Below are 24,959 nucleotides of genomic sequence, written 5' to 3' on the forward strand. Positions count from 1 at the left end.
TATGAATATCCCTTTGCTGTGATATAATTATAGAATAATTACAAAGAGGCTGGAACATAAAGATTTCATTGCAGCAATAAAGAAAACAGCGATTAGACTGTGAGCTGCGGCTGCTCTCATTATGAGCTAATGTATGAGTCACTTAGGTGTTACCAGCCAGTAAGAAGACATGATTCTCTGTGGCAGAAATAGAGAAGGCTACAGTTATCATGTGGTTGTGTGTGTGTGTGTGTGTGTGTGCATTAGTATATATTATTCAACACCTTCTATATCTTTCCCAAGAAGGTGAACAATCTTACTGCGGACCTGTAAAGACCCCTGCTAACACTGTGGTTGAAGGCTAGGGTCAGTTCATCACCCCTTGTTCTCAGGGAGTAATAAAATATGCACTCTTCAACTTCTTGCAAGAACTACTTTACTGGGTAAATTACAAGAGCAAAACTCTTGATCAGGTACAGATGAGGCACAGGACAGCTCTTAGAAATTTTTTTTGTGTCTAGGGTCCCACTTTGGTTCTGCACTCACACGCCAAGACCCTTACGTCATGGTGAGGAGAGCTCTGACTAAAGGCCCTATTACACAAAGCGATTATCGGCCGTATTTGGCCAATTAACGACCATTACGACCGATGTAATAAAAGGCAATGATCAGCCAACATAAATAATGTTGGCTGAGTGTTGTCTTATAACGCGTTAAAACACAAACCATTAGTATAGCAACCATCTGCTAGACTGCCACTATCCTCTATGGGCTCCCAAGACGATCTAAAGATTTTCCAGGGAGCCCCTCGTGCACCTCACTACGCCCCCCCCCCCCCCCGCACTTACCCACTTGCTGTCGGCACATGTAATAGCGCCAGCAGCAAGCAGGGAACGAGGAGCAAGTGAGCACTGACCTGACAGGTTGGTGCTCACTTGCTACCGGAGATCGCCCCCTGTGATAGGGGCCTACTGAGTCAGTTTCTTGTGGCAGTGGAGGTTCTTATAGTTGATAATACTCTGGATATTAGGCACAAACCTTTATTTGGATGAAGTTATCAATGATACTAAAATCTCTAATTCAAGATGCGCTCTGTGGAAATACTGGCATAACGTATTATTCAATGAATCAACCACTATTTTATATGCCCAGGTGTTTCCACTACAGAAGAGCACCCCTAGAACTGCCAAGCCATAATATATAAACTCAGGTTTTTATAAATTGTTGGACCTTTTCCAATTGAGCAGACTCCTTTATGGGCAAAATTAAAGTGAGCTCAACTTTCGCTGTCAAGCAATATTGCTTTCTTTTGAAAGTTGTACCCTGTTCCTTACCTCCTTTACTCCCATCTCAAACATTACAGCATCTGACTCAGATTTTCCACCCTACACCTACACACTAGATATTGCTGGGAAAACAGCACTCCTGGACTGCACCTATAATCACATTAAGCTCTTGCTATGTGCAGAATTAGGCTATGTTCACACAACGTATGTGTTGTAGAAATCACGGCTGTTGATGCAAATTGCAACAACAGCCGTGATCTATACAGCACACATGTTGTATGTGAAAGCATAGTATCCTGGCCGGAGTGTATACACATGGTATACACTCTGGCCAGGATCCCTAGCGGCGCCGAAGAAAAATGACGTCAATGAATAGTGGCCGCAGAAAACCCTGTCAGTGCACACAATGGAGAGTGCGGCTCTGGCCGCAAGCTCCATTGTGTGCAGTGGGGAATTCTGATGTGGGCGCGCACGGATGTGCCCGTATCAGAATTCAGCGGCGCTGAAGATCATCTGGCCGATACTGCAGTACGGCCTGGATGATCTTCTCTGAGACCGGACATTCTGTGACCTGGCTGGGTCACAGAACCGCCGGTCTCATGCAACATGTGAATATAGCCTTACCCTGAATACTCCCATTACAACACACTTCAATTTCTTCTCTCTGACAAGTGACACAAAATGCATCATGCCAACACAGAAGCATGGGATCTCTTTCCTACCCAACAGAAGCTATGACGAGAAAACAACAAGTGGGACATCTTCTGAATGCTAGTATAAATGTAGTGTAGGTTCTGTGGCCCTGGTTGTATTTCCTAATACTTTCTAATTTAAGAGAACCTCACAAACATTTTTTATGCTGCCTGAACCACAAGTCATCAGGGTGGTCCCCCATGGCTTCTCCCTGCCCCACCATCCTTGATAGATAGATTACTTCCTATTGATAGATCTATCAATCAAGCTTGATTGGAAAAAAAGAGGCCTTTTATGTAGCACCCCATGGTTTAGGCATCATAAAAGTGATAGCTGGTTCAGTTTAGGGATCCGGTATCTGTGGATATGAGTAAAGGTTAAAAATGACCAGATGGAAAAAAAACTGCTCTACTGGAAAAACCTGACTACACAGGAGGCTGTTCGTAGTCAGCATCTGTTAGTTAACCAAAAGATAGCAGATACAGCTACAGATACAAAGTGGCATATTTTTATATTTTAGAACTATTGGAGGATATAAATATATATATATATATATATATATATATATATATATATATATATATATATATATTGTGCTTTAAAGCTATCCATTATTACCCAGGGCACAGCAGTGCTGAATTATCTGCTCCAGTCTGGCAGTCCCTCCATTACACCATTAGCTCCTGCACTGCATAAAGACATGAGCCACCTAGTTTTTAATACCTTGCTCTTGTCTCTTCATTAACATTTTAATGGTTGTCCTTGCATACATAGACCTGATGATTTCTTTGCAGCAAGTAGAGCTTCATAATTCTTTGACTGCTGCACTGGTGCTTCATGTGCCAGCCATAAAAATTATGCTCAGTTAATTTCCCCTAATAAAACCATTGAAATTTCACTATGTTTCCAGCAGCTTCAATGATAATAAACATGATTTAGCCTTTTGTCCCAGTCTGCCATTTGCCTACAGTGAATGACCCATCAGACAATATTTTTTTCCCCAAAATTCAACATTTTTAAGATTGTAAAATGAAAAAAAAAAAAAAAACATAGGTGAAGTTTTGGAGACAATTGCTGCACACAGAAACTGGTAAGTCTATAATATGTATGTAAGGTACTGTAGGCCTTATGCATATACTACTAGCTTTATTTTATTCCAAGTGGAAAATGTAACATTTGTTGACTTCTTAAAAAAATAAAAAAAAGTAGCTTGCTGCATCGCTAAGTTTCAGAGACCTTTGGGTCTATTTTACTTTTTTATAGAATTACACTACTCACAAAAAATCAAGAAAAGTGGGATGCCATGCCTCAGGAGACAATACTTTGACTTGTGAGCAGCATGAGACGTCATTGTCAAGCTGTAATTGATGCTCAAGGGAACAGGACAAGTTATTGAGACATTGACATTTTTTGCTGTTGTTTTCTTTCAATAAATTGTTTCAGATCAGAAAATCCCAACTTTTTATAGAAATCAACAGGGGTTGTGATTGCAAACAATTCCGCAATACGCTCTCTTTATTTTTCTTTATTTAAATCAATGTTTTACATAAGGACACTAGTATTAAGACCGGCGTACTCGTATGCAGGTCTTAAATTAGGCCACACCCCTTTCCCCAGGCCAAATTCACTAAGAGGCGTGCGCCCCATGTACCAAATCTACACCTTCCAGCAATACCTGCTGTATAATCCAAACACTCCGACTCCAACTAGAGAAAACCATTGCCTGCTCCCTACATTTAGCCATTTACAGTCATTGGAGCGAGACAGCTGGATAGGACAGCTTTTATACATATATTTGATTAATTTTGTGGGTTTATCTGATGTGTTTTCAAGTCATAGTTGGCCAGTTTTAATAGTTATAATTAAAGCTATATTTTTATGTTATACTTAATCAGTGAATTTACTTGGTGTTGATTGAAAGCGATTTCTAAGTGCAGGATTAGTCTTTAGTGGGCATGTGGACAGCTGCTGCACATTTAGTAGCAGAGAATCCTGGGGTGCTTGCATTGTAGGGTCAGCTCTCCTGTCACACAGCACAAAAACCTCTGTAACCACACAGTGACATTATACTGACTGAATTGTTGCATATCAAAGAGCATTGTCTCCTGGTAAGCATGCATAGTTGATTATATAATTAGCAAAAGTTAATAATATAAGTTAAATGTCCTCAGTTTATAATAAACCCGTGTGATCAACAGGTGTTTTTCATTGTGTAAGAGCACAAAGGACTGGGACTTGAATATCTTTTTGTATTTTACAATAAAAGCAAGTATTCACTCAGATGTCCACGCTATGTACTTTTGCACATAGTTGAATGTTTCCTTAAAAAGTGTCCACCATACTTTGGCTTAGATAATACTCCAATCTTAGTTTTGCAAGGTATAAAATTCTTCTTAGATATTTTCCCATCTCTACAATACAATCACCTATCTATTAAAGTGGACATGTCAGGATTTGTTTTTCCAATTTACAACATGGGTTTCTACCCTGGCCCCTTCTCTCCTAGCAGATCTATGCTGGGTTTTTGCAGCCCAGAGGAACACCCTGTGAGCTTTGTCTCCCAATGTTGGCCCTTTCACAGGGCATATTATGTGTGAATTTTTGCATCCATGCTATGGACACAGGTCCTGACCTAACCACAGATCTGGTGATCCAAACCTATTACTATGACTTACGTCTATAATACAGGTGCTAAACTACATGCACAATGTGCCTATGGGATGCCAGCCTCACACCACCACTAGAATAAAAGTTCTTATAAAATAGTTTTTGGAGAAAAAAGAGTGCGCAGAGTAGAGAAATTAATATCATTGCTACCTAGAAATACATAGAAATGGACAATTATTGGAGCTCTTATTACAACACATATATAATTTTCCATTATGAGGACAGCTTTAAAAATCCTATCTATAATCCCATTAGGAAAGTATCCCAGGTGGATAGTTAATCTTCTAAATAGAAGCTGCCATGCTAACACTTTCATTGCCTAACCCCATAGAACTGTCTGCAGTACATTTTAATGTTACAGGTGTAAGATAGAAAATAGTTAACAGCGATTATTAAAAATATCTCTCCCCGAAGATCCATTAGTGTCGGAAATAGGAAAATTCCCTCCTTTCTTAATTGCAAAGTATCTGGCGATTATTAATCTATTCTTAATTCTATTAAGAGTGATGGTGCTGGAAGGTGTATTAATTTCACATTAAGAAACTCGGAGCACTTCATTAGAAAAGCTTCCTATTGTAATTGAAACTCAGGGTTGATCTCATATAAATATCCCATGCTTGCCTTCTGCCTGTGACAGAACCCACAGAGCTGAGACCAAGGGAAGAGACATTGGTTCATTTTAGTTATAAATCAGCCAATTAAAACATTTCCTTCTATCAGACAACACATTAGCTCTTTGTGATATCAGCGTGCACCTCATTATGGTAAAGACCAGGTACCAAATGCTTCCAGTAAATAATCCTCCAATGTATTAGTCATACAGCGACTCACATTAGCCTTTTCATTTAAAGTGCAGAAAAAAACATGTCTAAGCCTTCTGCGATAAGAAAAACATGGCTGAACTCTTCCGAGAGCAGCGCCATTCTTGCTGCTAGGTTAGTACCATCCAGGGGTGTAGGGTGTAAGGATATCCTGCCATGACAATTATTTGGGAAGAAGAAACTGACTCCTGAACCTTGGTGCCAGGAAGTGGTGAATATGGTGCCAGTGAGAGGTAGAAATGCCATATATCCTTCTGGCATCATCCTTGCCCCTATAGCACATTTTGTCTATCTATCCACATGTAATGATCCTAGAGCTACTAGAGACCATAAACCTTCACTGACCCTATAACAATTTGTCAGGGCCTTATTAATCAGAATGATTAGCTGCCGAATCAGGTGGATTCGGGCAGATATTGCTCCATGTAAAACAGACAACGATCAGCCGAAGAGTTTAAAAATTAGTTGTTATGTGTAATGCATAGCCGATGGCTGTTGCCAGGATAAAGAAAATAATATGATATATATAATATAATATATAATAATATAACATAAATATGTAGTATCTCACTACAGGTAGTTTTCTTGTCTTTACACAACCAGGTAAAACTTGTTCACTCAGGTTGCTGTGCCTTACTACGGCCACTAGATGTCTCACTCCCCCTGTGCACAGCTGCAGTTTAGGTGGGAAGGTTTAGCTGGCTTTACACTTTTTGCTCACACACTTCCTGGGTAGTGAGGAGTTGTAATCTGGCTCTTGACCAGTGAGGAATCAAAACAGTCTAGTTCCAGTTCTAGTGAGAGAGACTACAGCAGCTATGCACTGCTGAACTTTAACCTGGGGTGGCCAGGGAAATAGGAAACACCCTTGCTTACGCTGAGGATCTTCACTTTAGGACAGTCACTCCCTAAGAAAGAGAGGAAGAGGGATTGATTCGCGGTAGAGCACAGATGCAAGTTAGCCTCTCTCTGCTTACAACCCTCCTCACCTCCTGCTACCAAAACCTAAGAAGTATCATGTTATATATTTTTGCACTAGCACTTGTGAGCAGTATTGTCCTTATATTTTTCTATATTGCACTGAAGTTAATTCAAGTAAAGTTAACATCTGGTTAAGTCATCTCTGCTATTGCACCTGCACCTCACACTAGTCCTACCAACCACTCCTGGCCACTGTGACAAGTTGCCGCAAAACATCAGAGCCCACCGGCTGGTAGAACAACACCAGTATCCAGCGTGCCGGGCCACAGCATCTACTTACATGCATTCCCCCAGTGTTCTCCTGCCTTGTTTCTCTGATTCCCCACCGACTCCAGTAGGGAATTGGCTGAGCGGTCTGTCTCTTCAGAGAGGGACAAGAAGTGTGAGCTGCTTGAGGAGCAGAAGCGCTTCATAGCTTTCCATGTACATTGTGAATTTCTATGCCACACCAGTGTCCTGCAAAAGCATTAGTCCTACAGCATTCATATTGGGGACTTCATAGGAGTTAGCCCACCTTATTTGTTTTTTTCACTGCAGGAACATGAATTATTTGCTATGGGCACGGGACATTGCCTTTTGTAGAAGGTATATACTATGAATGTATATGTCATACAGTCTGTGGTAGACGTAATATATATGCATCCATTACCCATAGGGTATACATAAATGTATACTGTGTAGTATATTTTTTACAGTGGCCCTCTAGAAAAAAAAAAGCAGTTTCCTACACAGTTTTAATAGCAGGATGCCAATGTATACCAGCCTAAAGGAGACCACAAGGATACTCTTTCTGCCTGTCAGGTACACAAGGGTTTTTTCACAGTGCACAACAAAAAGAGAACAGAGGCTATGGGGGGATTTCTCATCGTGCTCCCCTGGCATATGCAACAAAAAGGGGCAGTTTCTACCGTTTTCTGGGGGGGGGGGGGCAGGTGCCATATTGTAATCATCTCATGAAAATATGGGGTGACCAAAGTGAGATAATGTTATTGCAACATTGTGCGGCCACTTCACCCTCTTACTATGATCGAGATATGGTACCTGCCCCCGCTTGTCTTTGAAGATATAAAGTAAAATTTAAGTTATATAGTAAACATTTATTTAAGTCCTATTAAGTAGCTAGTTAACTGACAAGAAGGAGTAAAGAAGAAACAACAATATGACATCTAGAGTTTCTTGCCAAGGCCTACTTAGGGACACATAGGTCTTTCAGTCAGGTCTGGAATGTTCTTGGTACAGGAGCCAATGAGTGTAAACAATGTTATTTCAGGGATTCTAAACATCAAATAAACTAAATCCCAACACCTGCTTGGTTGCCTTTTCAGATTAAGGCCCCTTTCACACCTCAGAATTATACTTGTGGACAGTATGGTACTAGAGATGAGTGAAACTCGAGCATGCTCGAGTCGATCCGAACCCGAACTTTCGGCATTTGATTAGCGGCGGCTGCTGAGCTTGAATAAAGCCCTAAGGCTATGTGGAAATCATGGATATAGTCATTGGCTGTATCCATGTTTTCCAGACAACCTTAGAGCTTTATCCAAGTTCAGCAGCCCCCCGCTAATCAAATACCGAATGTTCAGGTTCGGATCGACTCAAACCCGAACCCGGTTCGCTCATCTCTATATAGTACCCATTCAGATCAATGGACCCTTTTACACATCCATAGTTGCTATGAATCCTGTAAAAGGGCTATAAAGACCTATAGTGTTGAGCCAACTTGCCGAACTGTTCAGGTTCTGCAATGCTCTCCAAACATGAACACTTGGCTTTTGACTCCTGCCAGCTGGAGAAGTTTGATGCCACTATAGGGAGGCCTGGAAAACATGGATACAGCGATTGGCTCTATCCATGTTTTTATCCTGGCAGCCCTAGGACGACATCCAATAGTTCAGCAAATCCGCTCTACACTAATCACCTATTCTCTATAAATGGGTCCATGCTTATGTGAACGGTTATGTATGCACATCCATAGTGCTGTTCGTAGCTGTGGGTCTACGGATTTCACTTTTCTTGTGTTGAAACTAAAATTTGTTCAAAGAAACTATATTTACTCATTAACTGCACTGCACTCTGGTCTTATTCTTTCTTATCCCAGTGACCCTGCTCCATCTGCACCAACTTAACACCAAGGTTGCCCTAAGGTACCAACAGCTGGGCACTGTGTTCAAGGGGGTTACCCCAGGTAAACAACTGCAAAGGACCAACATCATCTGCGACAGTCGACCGATTGATCATCTTTGCATTCCTAGCTGGTTACTGCAGATGCCTTGCACATTTATTTGGTTTGTTTACCAATAACTCTTAACTTATCCTTATCATAGTTTGGGTCGTAGTAGTGTTAAGGTGACCATAAAGGTGATGTAACTTTGGATAAAAACATTGAAATCCTTAAAATGGTTTCAGCCTTGTATCTGCTTCTGGAAGAAGGAGAAGAATGCTGGCAGCTTGCCTATGAGCACAACACCTTGAACTTACATCACAGCCACAATACAGAAGCAAAAAAGAGACATTGTTATATAAACAATATATGGTGAACAACACAATGTACCAGCTTGACTGCGCAGGACAGGAAACTGCTGACCATCTATGAATTGATATGTATGTGTCTTGTGACCTGAAACTCCACCTCTATTGAAAGTTTATATATTTCATGTGAAACCAATTAAAACGTGAGTGTGCACTCCTAACTCAGCTGAGAGAGGAGGTTAAACCGTCTTTATGCCTGGTGTCATGTCCTCGTCACTAGCGCTCAGCTTACTTATTTGGACAGGGATAGTCACTTGGGGAACAAGGCGGATAAAAAGTAAATCCATACTTGACACTAGGAGCTACATTTTCACAAACTTGCATCGAGCTCTTCCATCTGACTTTTGAAAGGATTATTTGAGTATCAGGGTAGCAATGTATTTTTTCCAACACACTACACACTACAGGTATACCAAACACAGTGGCTACTGTATATGTTGTTGAACAACAACAACAACAACAAAAACTTTTGATATGGTGACATAGAGGCATCAATCACATAAGTGATTTCGAAAGGGAATCAAACACTTTTAGAGACCAAAGCTGTCCGGTGGGAATTCCCATTAGTGGGACACCCTGTGACTAACTTATCATCACTGTCTTGTTACTATATTTATTTTCTTCTCTGCTCTTGTCCATCTATGGATTTTTCCAGCTAGTAGGTAGATAAGCCATTTTTCTCTCTGCCCTGACCTATCTTCTTTCAAAGCTCCTTTTGTCATTTGCCTTGTTAATAGGAGTCCTGTCTCTATAATGAGATTGAAGCAAAAGCTTTAATTTTTCACTGTGATGCTCGTAATTGCATTTTCTGAGAGTTTGAAAAGAGTGACCAAAAGGCTATTAATCTAGTGAGCGCCAGGGGAAAAGAGGGCAGGCTCAAAATGCATGTAAACTAGAAGCATCCGGCTACAGTTCACTAAAGATGTGCTGGTCAATTCTATATTAGAGGCAAGATTCTTGGCAACTGTTTGCTAGGAATAGAGATAAGTGCTTGCACACGTTTATTTTCTCAATGAAATCAGCAAACGCCTGGACATTTACTGCGAAGGATTCAACAAATATGAACGCCCAACAGATTTGCTGCAAATTATCAAAATATTAACACTTTCAGCTTGAGAAGCATTAACCAGTGGAGAATTAATTATCGTCATAGGCAGGACCGCAGTGGAAAGTAACATCTCTATTATGAAGCTGGACGTAGATAGCCTAGGATCACACGACTGACAATCAGTGAAGGAGACAGCGTGGTCCCTACCTCCTCATCCCTCTCCCTGAACATTGACCTTTGCATATGTCACGTATCATGCAAATATCATTCTTCATCTAAAGGTGGTAATCCACATTAAGTGGAAGTAAATTGATGAGCAGACAACCACTGAATGAATATTTCTCTGATTCCCTTTTACACATTTTAGTAACATTAGAGGCCATTACAGTTCATTTGCAGACACTTTCGACATCAAAGAAACAGGAATCCAACAGCACCATTGTAAAGAGTCAATTAGAAAAATAATGCAAGGGGTACGCTGGAAAGCTGACTGTCCTGAATGTCAGCAAGTGGAGATGGAAGAGCAGAGATGAGCGAAGGGAAGTGATAGCCCACTCAGCCTATCAGTGACTGACTGAGAAAGGACAGTGCCACGATCAGTGATTGGCTGAGCAGGCTGTCACTCTTGTCTGGGGAGTAACAGCCCGCTCAGCCAATCACTGGCCGCAGCGCTGTCCCATCTCTGTCAGTAATTGGCTGAGCTGGCTAAGGGGGGCTGAAAAAAAACGAAGACACAGAGGACAGCAGGGGAGCATATACAGGTAGGTATTGCACCAAAACTGCACCAAAAGCTCTATACAGTTCTTTAGCTGCTTTAATGTGGTTCCTTAAGGTTTGGTTCACAAGTTCACATATTTTACGCCAAACATTCACAAGCCTTCTGAACCGAATTTTTTAAAACTTCGCTCACTTGTCACAAAAGAGATGCTGTTTGATCTTCTTACTCTACTACTTCACAGAAATGTCAAAAGCTTTGATCAGTCTGAAAGTATGTAAAGGAGCATCAGCAGGACCACTAAAACCTTAAAGGATTGAATGGCATTGCAAAAACATGGCTGCTTCCTTCCCTCTATAAGGAGCTCAAACCTTGATGATAAACTATGACTAGTACTGCATCTTAGGAATGACCCATTGACAGTTGTGATGCGGTTTCCAGAAGAAAAGCAGTCCAGTTTGCATAGTAAAAGTGTGCATGAGCCTTGCTACACATCGTCATACATCTAAACTCAATGGGGGAGATTTATCAAACTGGTGAAAAGTAGGATTGTCTTAGTTGCCCCTAGCAACCAATCAGATTCCACCTTTCATTTTGCAAAGAATCTCTGAGGAATGAAAGGTGGATTTTGATTGGTTGCTAGGGTCAACTAAGACAATTCTACTTTACACTAGTTTGATAAATCTCCCCCATTAATTTAATTTTTCATGTAAATGTTCAGTTTGTGCTGACCTGACTTGGCAAACTGTTCCCATTCGGCAACATTCTCCGAACCCAAACACTTAGCATTTGACTCACTAGGGTAGCTGGAGAAGTTGGATGCTGCCCTAGGGAGTCCTGGAAAACATGGATACAGCCATAGGCTATGTTCACACATTGTATGACACCAGCTGTTCCGTGACCTGGCCGGATCATGAAACGGCCAATATCAGATAAGATCATCCCAGCCGGTACTGAAGTACTGGCCGGATGATCTTTAGCGCTGCTGAGTTCTGAGCACACTGATGCGCCCGCGTGCCTCATTGTGTGCACTGACAGGTTCTCTGTGGCCACTATTCAATCGCCGCTAGAGATCCCGACCGGAGCTCAAACTATGTGTATACGCTCCAGCCTGGATTCCATAGGCGGCAATGTAACGTATATTCTCGTATTAATCACGGCCGTTGTTGCAATCAGCAACACCGGCCATACTTTTATGAAAATATACGTTGTGTGAACATGGCCATAGGCTGTATACATGTTTCCTTGGCAGCCCTGGGGCAGCATTTAACTTCTCCAACCACCCTAGGGAGTCAAATGCCGAGTGTTTTTGTTCGGAGAACATTACCAAACCCAAACAGTTCGCTTAGTCTGCTCAACACTATTCATAGGATTAAAGGGGTAGTGCGGCATTTTTCTTTTTCTGCTTAATTAACACACATTGCAAAGTTATATAACGTTGTAATGTGTGTTAATAAGCTCTCTGCAAAAGACCACTGTGGCTAAAGTATACAAATTCAATTATTTCCCAGTGATTGGTAGAACTGACTGATATTTTCTAAGTAATCTATTCACCATGTGTGACCGGTGTCTCTATCTCTTTACAACCTTTTCAGCCAGTGAAATACTGTCCTTAAGGTTTATGGTCACCTGTAGACACTGTTTGAGTTTATATAGTGTACAAATAGGCTGCTTTGTTTACCTTGTATTGATTCTGGATGATGACAGCCTGTATTATAGTCCAAAGATGAACTTATTGCACTAAGGACTTCAGAGCTGGAATCCCCCAGCATGTCTTGCTGGCACAGTGATTTGTGATTTGGAAGCACCAGGCAATGTACTGTATAGTAATTTGAAGTAGACTAAATAAAGCCCACTTTACTTTACAGAAGCTAAACTTTGCGAGGTGTATCTGTCAACAGACTGTTAATGGATTCCATTCCAAGGGAAGACATTCATGAATGCAGCTCTGAAGCATACTACAGCTAATAGAAGAGGCAGCAGAGATCTGATAAGGTGTGAAGTACAGCTTGAGGGGTACTTTGGGATCAACTGGTGTCAGAAAGTTATACAAATTTGTAAATTACATCTGTTTAGAAAACTTTAGAAAGTCTCTCAGTACGTATCAGCTACTGTATGTGCTGCATGAAGTCCAGTTTTCTTTCCAGTCTGACACTAGAGTACCCCTTTAACTATTTAATATCTGCTTTACCTGGAAAGGTCATTGAAATGAAAGTCTGTAACAGGCTCCCACTAAGTAAGGCTGGGTTCACACTACTCATGTGAGTGCATCCATTTTGATCAGTTTTTCCATTGAATTCTATTATAAAAAAAAGAATCAAAACAGAACCTTTTTTTTAATGTACACAAAAACGTAGTTACCCTCATTTTTGTGTCCGTAAAAAAAAACTGATCCGTTTTAATCCGTTTTTTTTTTAATGGAATTCAATGGAATTGAATGCATCCGTTTCCTCTATCCATTTTTCATCCGTTTTTTGCAAAAAAACGGATTGCAAAAATGTAGAGTGAACCCAGCCTAACACTATTAATTTGGTAGGGGAATGTTTGGCCCCTGTTATCTAGCAGGGCCTGTTGTACAGTATGACTGCTGTCTCTGGCTATGTTCACACAATGTCAAAAATATTGAAAAGATGGACAATTTTTTATATTTCAGATTTCAGATTTAACTGACTGCAATGGCAAGGCATTGACGTCAATGAAAAGACGGACCTCCAATGCACACAATGTATTGAATATTGGACGTTTTTGCCGCAGACATCAAAATAATGAGTATGATCATTATTTTCGGACGTCTTTTGCAAACAGCGGACGTTTTTTATTAGTTATTCAAACACAGGCTTTCTTTTGTCACCGTTCTTTCTCTGTTTTTACTATTAAATTCAATGGACTTTTCAATTTAGCCACACCCAAAGGCCAATTAGTAACCCCAAACTAGAATAATGTACCAACAGCCGTCATTGCACCAAGGGAAGGCCAGGCTGTTAAATAACGTCTGTTTTTTTATCAAAATGAGGGATGTAATTTTAAATGGAGTTGAAAAACGTTGTGTGAACATAGCCAACCAGGACAAGCCTGGTGAAGAGCTTTGTCCGAAGTGTTGCATTAGCATGTCTCCACTTATTACTGCCATTTACCAATCCTGTCCCACCTGCACATATTTAAGGTCACTGTGCCTGGTCCTCTTTGTCTGAGCATTGTGGGATCCATATGGTCCTAACAAAAGCTGTGTTCCTGTGTTTGCTATACTATTGTTTTTCCATGTATCCCAACCTGTTTCTGTTCCTACAACTATGTGTGCCTATATGACGCTGGTGCGTACCATTTTCCTCTCCATTTCCAACTTCGACTGGTTAACCCACATCTGAAGCTGCCTGCATGGTTCTGCCTTTTCTCCAGGGATTAGGGAACAGATGCTACGGACCCGGGGACCACGCCTATGAATCGACCTAATGTCATCGAGCCGCAGAAGTCCAGATTCCACATCCTTGAGGGAGAAAAAAAGGCCTAGAGGGCATTTAGACTCAATTCCCTGGTGTGGCCCAAAGGCAAACTGGTTTGGTAGCACAGCGGGTCAACATCTGCTGCCTGTTACAATAAATAAAATTAAGCACGTCTAAAGGGCCTCATGAACGATTCAATTGCACAACCTGAAATTAATTGAGCCATGTGAAGATTTACTTAACGTGTGTCACTTACCAATATGAGCACTTGTTATTGTGGAGCCGTCAGCCTGTGTAAGGGTGCCTTCACACCTTCCGGATCCACAGCGGATCTCACTTCTGCGGATTCAAAGCGATAACCACTGCGGATCCGGTATCAATTCACCCCTATGATAGCACATATTCGCAGCGGGATTAACATCCCGCTGTGAATATGTGCTTTAACTCCCTGGTTCCCGTAGCCCCGCCATCGCATCCCCCATCCCCGGCGACGGCACATCCCCCCCATCCCGGCCACATCCCCCCATCTCCGGCCCGCGAGCATACATTACCTGCTTGACGGCACGGCTGCAGTGAGGCTCCCGGCTCCGGTCCCGCTCAGCTGAGGGTGAGCTGATGAGGGGATGTGGCCGGGATTAGGGGGAATGCTCGATGCGACGGCAGGGCTTCGGGCACCAGGGAGTTAAAGCACATATGCACATATTCACAGCGGGATGTTAATCCCGCTGCCAATATGTGCTATCAAAGGGGTGAATTGATACCGCATCCGCAGCGGTTCTCGCTTCGAATCCGCAGAAGTGAGATCCGCTGTGGATCAGGTAGGTGTGAAGGCACCCTAAAAGGATCTTGACTTTGGCAGCGTTGGTATAAACTTTGGCAATACGAAACCAACCTCTATAAGCATCTACGATTCTGTGAAACTTTAAAAGCTATTGCATTGTTTTTCTTGCTTTCCCTCTATGCCTCTTTAGCTATCACTAGTCATTCATAAAATTCACTAGTCGTAGGTACATTAATAATAATGAATCATTATTTAAGTAGAATAACCTCTTACTTTTAATGAAAATATTGCAGACATGGTTACAGACCCATCTTGTAATTACTATCAATGAATAATATGTTCTTGCACACATCTTACTTCTCTTCTGTTTGGTTTCATAAGGTCCCCATTATCCTGTTATATCCTAAGAATAACACAACAATAATAATACTTTTAAAAAGATGCTTTACAGCAGCTACATGGACTTAGGAAATAATAGGCTAACCCTATTCACTTCTATGGGAGAGATTTCTAGGCATGATCTGTGGCCTTTACAGAAATCATAGTGCAGGGAGGGGGAGGCTGAGTTCTGACTATAACATATTGTGAATGACCTAATCTTGTCTTATTTATACATTGGTGTCACCTTTCATTATAATCCTGTCTGTGATAATAAGTAGGAAGTAATAGTTGACGGTGTATTAGTTTCATTTTTCATATTTACTTTGCCATAAAATAATTAAAAATAAACAAATACATTTAAAAAAAATATAATTACTAAAAACGTAACTTAAACAAAAGATCATTTTCTGATGGCACTTTCCCTTTAAGCAGTTGCTCCCATCATCATTAAAGCAAGTGTACCATCAGTTACTGTATATCACTTTTTTTTTTTACATTACCTGATCGGCGAGGCTGCAGGGATCCCAGTGGTGCAGCCCTTTTTAAAAAAAAAAAAAACGCTTCCCTGTTCCCTTGCTCTGCGCCTTTCTTTTTTCCTGGCATCGGCCCAGCTCTATGCACTAGAGGCGGGCTCAGCACCCCCAAGTGTGACAATATCGCCTCCTCTCTGTGACGCACTTCTATTGATCTAATAGAGGCATGTCACAGAGGGGAGGGGATAGTGTCACACTGGGGGGAGCGCAGGCCTGGCTCCAGTACATAGAGCTGATGCATGGGAAAAAAACAGGGCTGAGTGTGGGAACCAGGCAGAGTTTTAAAAAAGGAGCGCACCACTGGGATCCCCTTGCCGGTGCTAATTGGGTAATTACGAAGAAAACCAATGTACCTACATTCAATTTAATAAACTCATGGGGGAGATTTATCAAACATGGTGTAAAGTGAAACTGGTTCAGTTGCCCCTAGCAACCAATCAGATTCCACTTTTAATTTTCCAAAGAGTCTGTGAGGAATCTGATTGGTTGCTAGGGGCAACTGAGTCAGTTTCACTTTATTCCATGTTTGATAAATCTCCTCTATGGGATCTAAATAATTTGGTTATCAATACAAGTAGCTAGGGTGTTGCATGAAGGTCTTCTATGGTGTATTACATGATATTATATAACTATAATAAACTTTTACTACTCTATATCAAACATTCAGTTCCTGTAGCCCTGCAATGCCATGTTTCCTCAATTTCTTTTACTTCATGTTTCTCTCTCATTACAAGATTATATTTTATGGCTGAAAGTCTACAACAAACCTGTCATCATTTCAAGCTTTCTATTGTACCTGTGAAATTTGAGAGATCAAGTACCTTGTTATGTTAGCACCTTACTGTGGGTTTGGCAGGTGTTACATCCATGAGTTGAGCAAATGAGACCCTGAAGAAGGGAGGTGGTAATGGTAACTTCGCAGTGTCATTTCAGCAGTGAACATACCCTGTGATTCCCTATAGGACCAGGAATACCTCCAAGCTATGTCTGCTTTATCTGCATAACAAAATCTTGAGCTAACAATTTAGGTTGTACCTTGCATTCTACTTAATTTCCTTGGAAGGTATTTGTAGTTGTACATATACGCTAAAGTTAGATAATGGCCGAGATTTACTTAAGCAATTTCTTAAAGTGCATTTACAAGGCTGTACTAACAATAGCTGTTTCCTTTGTGCGGAGTCATTTAATTCTATTGTTATGGGCTGCCCGTCTCCTGTTTAAAGCGACTCCGTACCCACAATCTGACCCCCCCCAAACCACTTGTACCTTCAGATAGCTGCTTTTAATCCAAGATCTGTCCTGGGGTCCGTTCGGCAGGTGATGCAGTTATTGTCATAAAAAACAACTTTTAATCCAGTAGCGCTGTGTCTAACTGCCGGGGCTTACATTTGTATATGCATTAGGCTGGCACACCCTCTCTGTCCTTCCTCCCCACCCTCCTCATCATTAGGAATACTGCAGGCAGATTGCTTCCTATTCCCCACCTGTGGCAGCCCGGCACATGGGCTGGATCGTTAATACACCTGTGCAAAGCTCAAACAGCAGTAAATGTTCCTGGATCATTCCTAATAATGAGGAGGGTAGGGAGGAAGGACAGAGAGGTGGTGCCAGCCTAATGCATATACAAATGTAAGCCCCGGCCGTTAGACACAGCGCTTCAGGATTAAAAGTTGTTTTTAGGACAATAACTGCATCCCCTGCCGAACGGACCCCAGGACAGATCTTGGATTAAAAGCAGCTATCTGAAGGTACAAGTGGTTTGGGGGGGTCAGATTGTGGGTACAGAGTCGCTTTAAACAAAGAGATGTGCGACCAATAACAATGATTTTCCCGGCTGCACAAAATATCAAATTAGTAACAAGCGCGTGTTTGCTTATTTGTCAGCTGATCCCTGGCCCCTTTACACAGATCGATTATTGGTTAAAGGAGCTCTTTTGGAAACACTTGTTAACAATAATCATCACATATAAAAGGGCCTTTAGTCAAGTAACCTAATACTAGACAGGCTGTTTGATAAATCTTTTGCACTTTTAGGCTATGTTCTCACTATGGGAACAGCCCATCATTTAACAACAAAAGGCGGCTATCTATTGGCAATGAGGTCCACAAATAATGATCATGAGTATAATGAGACCACTTCCTTTCATAGCCTATGTGTAGTGCAACCTAAAGCCCACTAATTTATCGCAAAGTGCAAAGTGGACACTGACCTTGACCTTAGATTTGCCTCTGGTTTCCGCTAATACCTTCTTCTTTAAGGGTATATTCACACGGGCGGGCTCGCAGCGAGATTCTCGCTGCGAGCCCGGCAGGTCCTGGCAGTTCCCATACACTACATACTTGCTGCGGTCTAAACGACCGCAGCGAGTATGTAATTATACCGCGCTTAACCCCTTCTACTCCCGCCCGGCTCCCCCGCTGTAAACATACTTTACCTGTCCTCGCTGCACGGGTCCGGCGTCCTGCTCTCCCGCCCGGCCAATCAGTGGCTGCGGCTGGGCAACACACTGATTGGCCAGACAGGAGAGCAGGACGCCGGACCCGTGCAGTGAGGACAGGTAAAGTATGTTTACAGCGGGGGAGCCGGGCGGGAGGAGAAGGGGTTAAGGGCGGTATAATTACATACTCGCTGCGGTCGTTTAGACCGCAGCAAGTATGTAGTGTATGGGAACTGCCAGGACCTGCCGGGCTCGCAGCGAGAATCTCGCTGCGAGCCGGCCCGTGTGAATATACCCTAAAAGTTGATCAGGTTAAACCAAGTGTTATAAATAGATGTCAATATGGATATATGAAAGGGAGGGATATGGTTACTTTAGGCCATCATTCTATATTTTTATGTAAAGGATCCACTTATCTGGTGGGAATGGTAACATTTTCTATTGTCTTGGTAAGGGATCTCATACTTCTTACCTCTTCAGCTTAGACACAATCTTAAATAAACTAGCTTACAGCAGCCTTTATTATTATCAACATAACGCTATCATTACATTTCAGAGAACTATCAGCCTCTCTCTCTGGAAGGCTGCACTGGAGACTTGCTAATAGCCCTATAACAATCCCACTTAACATTCTCATTGATTGGCTTTACCTAGTCACAAAATGCTATTGAATACCATTATGATTTGAGGGCTCAGGGCAATATATGCAGTTACAAGTCTTTAAGAGGGGGGATGGGTGGCCTCGCATAAGCTAGACCACATCACAACAGCACAGAAAACATGGGTTTTTACAACAGAAACATTTACAGCCATCACTGAAGACATTAACAAGACCAGAAACAATCCAGTTTACAGAAAACAACTTCCCAGTGCAGGTATCAGAGGATCGATGTGATGAAAAGTGGAAACCAATAATGAAAGAATGAAACAGATAAAACAGACAGCAGGGACTCTGGTGGATTTCTAAATTAAAGGATTGGACAGCTGATCAGTGAACAACAATGTAATGGAATGGCAGCATGTACATTTATCTACCAACCTCACACTTAATGATCATTACATTAGTCGAAAGTGTTAGAGCGGTGCAGGGAGGGGATTATGGTGTACAAACTGCCTTCAAGAAAATTCAATGGCAATTTTATTGCTGTAGAACCTTAACATCGGCTGGAAAAGAAAACAGAAAAAAAAATCTTTACAAAATTAAGATGGGGATATGTATCGCACCCGGAAAAAAATATGGAATGGCTACACTTAGGGGATGACACAAACACAATGCATGGTGACTAGAGATGAGGGAATCTCTTCCGAACCTTCTTCATTTGATTACTGGACACTGAAGAAGTCGTATGCAGTCCTAGGTAGTCCTTAGGGATGCATTCAACTTCTTCAGGCATCAGTAATCAAATGCCAAATGATTGGGTTCAGACGAACCAGACCATGCCCAGGATTCATGCAAACCCAAGCTTATTGTAGTTTCACACATCTTTAATTATAACTAGAGATGAGCCTAAGGCTGTATCCATGTTTTCCAGGACTACACTGAGAGACACTGCTATTCAAATGTCGAGCGAGCGGACTCAAGCATGTTTGAGTTGCACCCATCTCTAGTTATAACACATATATATGAAAGGAAATTCTTTCATTCAGGGTAGCTTCACACGTACCGGATCCGCAGTGGATTTCACGCCGCGAGTTTGCAGCGAAATCCGCTGCGGATCCTGTACTGTGAAGCTGAATAGGTCCCATACATGCAGCGGATGCACTGCTTGTATGGGACCCGGCCCCTTTACCCCCCCCCCCCCCCCCCGCCACCGGCTACCCACCCACTTGTCCGCAGCCTGCAGCCCCGGCCCTGAGCATACATTTCCTGCTCGGTGCTGCGACTGTGTGTGGCCGAGCCGTGTGTGGCCGAGATGTGTGTTGGCGAGTCGGGAACGCCACACACAGCCACGGCGCTGAGCAGGTAATGTATGTTCGGGTCTGCGGGCAGGCCAGCGGCGGGGGGGTTAAAGGGGCCGGGTCCCATACACGTAGCATATTTTGCTACAAATTGGCAGCGTGAAATTAGCTGCGGATCCGGTACGTGTGAAGCTACCCTTAGAAGGATTTCACACACAGGTTTTTATTGCATTTCAGCCATGTGAGCCAAAAGTAAAATTGCATCTAGCAAGAAAGAGAAGTATTAGCCATTGCTTTATATTTCTATATTTCCTGATCATTGTGAATCTACTTCTGGTTTTGGCTCAAAAACTGACAGCACTAAATCACTTAAAACTAATGCCAGGGACCCTGACTGGTGTTTCATTGTCAATTTATTCAAATGGCAATTCCCAGAATCCTTTGCGGGTTTCCCAATAAAACACTAGTTTCACCTGGCCTGACTTTTATATGGTCAGAGTAGACACACCTTGCTGCAGCTGTATTAGTACAGGGAGGTAAAGTAAGTGAACAGACTGTATCAGCTCACAATATTGCAAGCATTTCATAGTTTGGGTACATGGGGGGGGGGGGTGTTTTCAAAACTATCTGTAAGCCATTTTAACTAAATTCCCACCTCCATGCCCAATGCTAGATTTATTAATAATCCTGTACTTCTTACTAAATCAGACAAATCCGAGGCTGCCATGTGGAAGTCTCAGAAATCTACGGCAGCTGTTGATGCATTTTTTACTTGCTAATCAGGCGCAGAGGAGTCTACACCCCTTCTGCACATTGCCATCAGATGAACAGCACGTGCATTGGCAAAAAGTGGCAATTTATTGCTCAAACCAGCAATGTACGCCAGGCGCAGGTATTTTAAACCCCCACCCATCGTTCCCTGGTAGTGATGAGCGAACATGTTCGTAAATGCTGGTATGTCCATACAAACATGACACGTTAGCCGATCATGAACAATTTGTTCAATGATCGGAATAGTTATAACGATCATTTGCGAACATGCGAACGTTTATCTTGCGATGCACCCAAGTTTTCTCCCACCAATGTGAAAGAGCCAATGAACGTGTGGCGGGAAGGCACATTAGGTAATGTAGTAGCCATGTCCACTACTGGCATTACTGTGATTGGCTGTACGATTAGCGTCATTACGTACGTTATGTACATGCTATAAAAACGTGACACTGAGGAGAATTTTCACACAGTCTTTCCTGATTCTTGTGCCGATCAGTAGGGAGAGTGAAACGAGCAGGGACGGGACCTGAATATAGTTAGGCAGCAATATTCACAGTGGTTGTAGTCAGTGTAGGGAGAGCTGACTGAGTAGGGCTTAGAACGTTGTAAAATTGTCATGGTATGGAGGGTGATAGAAACCAGTGTTTTAGCTCTATAAGGATTCATTTCTTAATCCTGAAGTGACCGGGCGTCCTCTGTGAAAAAAACTTAAGAACCCAACAGTCCTTTTTAAGGCTAATGTATATATATATATATATATATATATATATATATATATATATATTTCTTTTTCATTAATCTTTCTGTCTGGCTCTGCTGTGCATCAGTGATTGCCAGTATATACGCACAGGCGAATAAAACATAATATACGCTAATCCTACGCACCTCGTAACTGCTCCACTATTACTAATTTTACGCTTTGCTCCTGATATTATGTACGCATGTGCGTAACTGTAGACCAAAATGTACACTTCTATTGTACGTTCGTTATTTGTTCGTGAATGAACATCGGGATATTCGCTCATCACTCTTTCCTGGTGCAAAAACCAATGAGAGGAATAGTGAGAGCATTAGGTGGCCACATGAACCTCAACAACAACTGTGTTTACACCCTTGAGCTGGGTAAAAACATATATATTAAATGGATGCCAAAAACTCATTCTGGAGCATGCCATGCAGGAGAATCATTGACTTATATGAAAAATACACGATGCAGTAGCACAAACTACCATGCTATTCTACACAGCAAAAAAAAAAAAAATAATAATAAACCAGAAACTAGTGATACAAAATGCAGTATGAACCCAGCCTAACACACACACCACCAGTTTAGGCATAAAGAAGAAGGTTTTACTGCTCCACAGAGTTTGTAAAGCTGGGAAACCTTCATAGGCTTCCAATACCCAGTAACAAAAGGGATGGGGATAACCTTGACAGTGTCCTCTTCCTCTAGGAGCCTTATGGCAGCCACATAGCTAACCTCTTCACTGCATCCACTCTAGACATTATCGCCTTACAGTTTAATGCAAAGTGGTCGGTAAGATGCACTTATTTTTTATTGTGCTTTATCAGTGTTTAGAGATCCTATGGTTTATATGACCCTGATCTGCTCCAGGAGGATTTCATAGATTGAAATACAAAAGGTTGCTTTGCTTCACTTGTATTAACATTAAAATAAAGCATTGCTACATAGAAACTACATCTCAGCTGCTACATGAACGAGTAAATGCTCTCCTCACAAATGTGACGCCAACCATTTATAAAGAAGTGAAACCGCAGTTTATACTAAAAGGAAAGTATTATCAGAAAATTACACATGTAAATTAGTTTTATTTGTAGTTATTTTTATACAACTATTCTTACAAGAAAATTCTAAGATATTACAGTGTATTCAGATTGATCACTTTAGCATTTACAGTGGTCAGATTTGTTCTACAACTCCCTCACCAGATTTAATGTGTAGACTGGGACAGAATCAGCAGAGTCATCTCTATATCATGCTTAGGGCCCTATTCCACCGGACGATTATCGTTCAGATTATCGTTAAATTGTTCGAATCTAAACGATAATCGTTCGGTTGAAATGCAGTTAGCGATTAACAAACGAACGAGAAATCGTTGATCACTTTATAAGACCTGGACCTATTTTTATCGTTGCTCGTTCACAAAACGTTTGCAAATCGTTCGCATTGAATAAGACGTCGTTCGGTCGTTTGCAGTAGATACGAACGCAATAGCGAAGAAATAGCAAAGAAAAAACAATCGCAATTACAATCATAAGTAAAGATTATCGTTCCATGGAAATGAGTGAACGTTTCCAAGTCTTTCGCAACAGCAGTCGTTTGAGATCGTTAATCGTTAACGATTATGCGAAAGATAATCGTCCGGTGGAATAGGGCCCTTAGGCTATGTTCCCCCAACATCCTTTTTTGCCCATTCCTTTCCAAATAACAGCCGTTATTTCATAATAACAGCCGTTATCTGGGCTCAAGCAGCCAAATAAAGACGTTGAGGGAACATAGCTAAAGCATGTACAGCTGATAGGCATAATATATTTTATATTCCTATATACACTTCTTCAAAAAAAAACTAAAGGGAACACAAATAACACATCATCGATGTGAATGAATGAAATTGAATACTTTGTTCTGTATAAAATTTAGTGTGCTGACAAAAAAATCACACAAATACCATCAATGGAAATCAAATTTATTAACCAATGGAGGCCTGGATTTGTAGTCACACACAAAATTAAACTGGAAAAACACACATCAGGCTGATCCAACTTTGTGTAATGTCAAAATGAGGCTGAGTATTGTGTGTGGCCTCCACGTGCCTGTATGACCTCCCTACAACTCCTGGACATGCTCCTGATGAGGTGGCGGATGGTTTCCTGAAAGATGACCTCCCAGACCTGGACTAAAGCATCCGCCAACTCCTGGACAGTATGTGGTCCAACATGACGGTGGATGGTGCGAGATATGATGTCCCAGATGTGCTCAATCTGATACAGGTCTGAGAAACGGACGAACCAGTCCATAGTTTTAATGCCTTCATCTTGCTAGGGCCAACCGACAAGCATATGGTCTCACAAGGGGGCAGTCTTCATCTCGTTACCTCGGTAGCAGTCAGGCTACCTCTGGCGAGTACACGGAAGGCTGTGCGTCCCACCAAAGAAATACCACCCCAGACTATTACTGACCCTACCTTTCCTACCATATCCCTCCCTGCTAGGTACTGAGCCCTATTTATCAATCAGTCATAAAAGGGAGCAGTGGGGGAGGAAGAAGGTATGCATGCTGCGGCTTTGCACCACCTCCTTGACCCAGCATGATATAGAGATGACAGATACCCTTTAATAACAGATGAGGGCTCTTTTTTCCTGCTGAAGAACTAGATAAAGTAGAATTGCCACATTATACATATAGATACAGAGGGAGGAGGCTCTGGTTTATTGCTACCTGCATACTGGGTTTTGGTTTAATTTTCGCAATTTAACATTAAAATTTTGCTGTGTGAAAGACATAGTCAAGTATCCTATTGTGTCTCGCAAAAAATATCCTTTGCAATATATATATTTTTATAATTTGAGTCCACAGTGAACACATTCTGTTATATAGCGTTCAGGAAAATATGTTTTAGGCTATGTTCACACTGCGTATGAGTCCGGCCGCATTTCGTACGCCGCTGTACATGTGCGGCTGAAACTACGGGCGTGGGAAAAATAGACATGCGGCCGGATGCGTACGAACCGCGAACATACGCCCGTAGTGCAGTTATGCTTCCCTAGCTTGTTTCGAAGCGATCTGAGGCTGGTCATTTACTTGGAAATCTTCGCCCAGCCCCGTAAACCACACAGAACCTTTTGGATCGAAAAATCAAGTTCAATTTGGCTGAAATAAGTACTCCGTACGGGACCGCATGGAAATCCACGGCCGTGAGTTTCAACATTTCCGTCCTCAAACAATGGTCTTGTTCATTATTCACGGCGCTGTATA

General features: G+C 41.9%; 1 protein-coding gene across 2 annotated transcripts in view; it reads left to right on the forward strand.

The window, feature by feature from the left end:
- LOC138769690 (apolipoprotein A-I-like) overlaps positions 1-24,959 on the forward strand; it is a 523,881-nt gene that overhangs the window by 172,212 nt on the left and 326,710 nt on the right. The window lies entirely within an intron of this gene.

This window comes from Dendropsophus ebraccatus, chromosome 12 (assembly GCF_027789765.1).
Source record: "Dendropsophus ebraccatus isolate aDenEbr1 chromosome 12, aDenEbr1.pat, whole genome shotgun sequence".
Lineage (NCBI taxonomy): Eukaryota > Metazoa > Chordata > Amphibia > Anura > Hylidae > Dendropsophus > Dendropsophus ebraccatus.